This window comes from Camellia sinensis, unplaced genomic scaffold (assembly GCF_055761805.1).
Source record: "Camellia sinensis isolate YWXY unplaced genomic scaffold, ASM5576180v1 Unanchor4, whole genome shotgun sequence".
NCBI classification, from domain to species: Eukaryota; Viridiplantae; Streptophyta; class Magnoliopsida; order Ericales; family Theaceae; genus Camellia; species Camellia sinensis.
In genome coordinates, this window is record NW_028129277.1 from 17,952,384 (window position 1) to 17,955,000 (window position 2,617).

Below are 2,617 nucleotides of genomic sequence, written 5' to 3' on the forward strand. Positions count from 1 at the left end.
GGCCAAGGCAGCCCAGCCAAAGCCAGCAGCATGCCATGCCATGGCCTAGGCCAGCAGCATGCCATGCCACGGCCAAGGCAGGCCAGCCAAAGCCAGCAGCATGCCATGCCAAGGCCAAGGCAGCCCAGCCAAAGCCAGCAGCATGCCATGCCAAGGCCTAGGCCAGCAGCATGCCATGCCACGGCCAAGGCAGCCCAGCCAAAGCCAGCAGCATGCCATATCAAGGCCAAGGCCAGCAGCATGCCATGCCACGGCCAAGGCAGCCCAGCCAAAGCCAGCAGCATGCCATGCCATGCCTAGGCCAGCAGCATGCCATGCCACGGCCAAGGCAGGCCAGCCAAAGCCAGCAGCATGCCATGCCAAGGCCTAGGCCAGCAGCATGCCATGCCACGGCCAAGGCAGGCCAGCCAAAGCCAGCAGCATGCCATGCCAAGGCCAAGGCCAGCAGCATGCCATGCCACGGCCAAGGCAGGCCAGCCAAAGCCAGCAGCATGCCATGCCAAGGCCAAGGCCAGCAGCATGCCATGCCACGGCCAAGGCTGCCAGCCAAAGCCAGCAGCATGCCATGCCAAGGCCTAGGCCAGCAGCATGCCATGCCACGGCCAAGGCAGCCCAGCCAAAGCCAGCAGCATGCCATGCCAAGGCCTAGGCCAGCAGCATGCCATGCCACGGCCAAGGCAGCCCAGCCAAAGCCAGCAGCATGCCATGCCACGGCCAAGGCAGCCCAGCCAAAGCCAGCAGCATGCCATGCCAAGGCCAAGGCCAAGGCCAAGGCCAGCAGCATGCCATGCCATGCCACGGCCAAGGCCAAGGCCGAGGCAGCCCATCCGAAGCCAGCAACATTCCATGGCAAGGCCAACGCAGCCCAGCCAAAGCCGGCGGCATGCCATGCCAAGGCCAAGGCCAGCCGCATGTCTTGCCACGGCCTTGTCCCGCAGCGTGGCGTGCCTTGGCCTTGGGCTAGAACATCGCATGCCACGCCCTTGGCAAGCAATCCTGTCCCTCGTGTAATTGCCATTTGGTTTGGCTTTGACTTACGTATATGTTGCCCTGCGAAATGCTTGTCCCTCGGGTAATAGCCGGTTTGGTTGCCTTTGACTTGCGAACACGTTGCTAGTGCTTTCCCCAGTGGAAGCTTGTTGGGAAAAGTATGTCCCTCGGAAGTTGCCTGTTGCGTTTGTTATTTGCATTCGAGCTATCCGATGCTTGCTGGGTTTCTCTAAGAGTTTTTGCACGTTCGTCGGGCTTTTTAATTATTTATTTACTCATAAAAATTATAATAAAATAAATTAAAAATAAAAAAATAATTAAAAAAATTACTATAATTACTAGTGCCTCATCTTATAATTGTTGGAATTTTTCTAGAATTTTTTGAGTATTTTTAGTAATTTTTATTATTTTTTAAGTATTAAAATTGAAATAAATTAAAATAAAATATTCCGGTGGCCAAATATTTTTTTATAATTTTTTTTATGGTGTATTAAATTATTTCATACAACTTTCATGTTGAAAGTTTTGGCAAAAAACCATTACTTTTTAAAAAAACCCCATTATGACTCCTCGAACATGCTTGATGTTTCCTCCTGCCAGATTGAAAAGGGCTTAACAGGCTATTATAAGGGGGGGGCACCTCCCTTAAGGCTGGCCAGCATGGCCAGGCCACAGGCCACGCCTATGCCTAGGCGGGCGCTTGGCACATGCCATCGCTTGGCTTGTGGCATTGGCTTGTGGCATCGAAACTACATAGCCAAGCACGGGATGCGTCGAGTGGCGGCCCGCGGCGGTGGCGGTGGCACGTTGGCCTAGGGCAGCATGCCATGCCACAGCCTTGGCCAGCAACATGGCATGCCAAAGCCTTGGCCAGCAGCATGCCATGCCCTGGCCTTGGCAAGCATGTCATGCCACGGCCTTGGCCAGCAGCATGCCATGCCACGACCTTGGCCAGCAGCATGCCATGCCCCGGCCTTGGCCAGCATGTCATGCCACGGCCTTGGCCAGCAGCATGCCATGCCACAGCCTTGGCCAGCAGCATGCCATGCCACAGCCTTGGCCAGCAACATGGCATGCCAAAGCCTTGGCCAGCAGCACGCCATGCCCCGGCCTTGGCAACCTTGCCAAGCCACGGCCATGGCCAGCAGCGTGCTATGCCCCGGCCTTGGCCAGCAGCGTGCCATGCCACGACCTTGGCCAGCAGCTTGCCATGCCCCGGCCTTGGCCAGCATGTCATGCCACGGCCTTGGCCAGCAGCATGCCATGCCACGGCCTTGGCCAGCAACATGGCATGCCGCGGCCTTGGCCGGCAGCATGCCATGCCGCGGCCTTGGCCGGCAGCATGCCATGCCGCGGCCTTGGCCGGCAGCATGGCAAGCCCAAGCCTTGGTCAGCAGCAGCATGCCATGCCAACGCCTTGGCCAGCAGCATGCCTTGCCACGGCCTCGGCCATCAGCATGCCTTGCCACGGCCTCGGCCATCAGCATGCCTTGCCACGGCCTCGGCCATCAGCATGCCTTGCCACGGCCTTGTCCAGCAGCATGGCATGCCCGGCCTTGGCCAGCAGCATGTCATGCCACGGCCTTGGCAAGCATGCCAAGCCACGGCCTTGGCAAGCATGCCATGT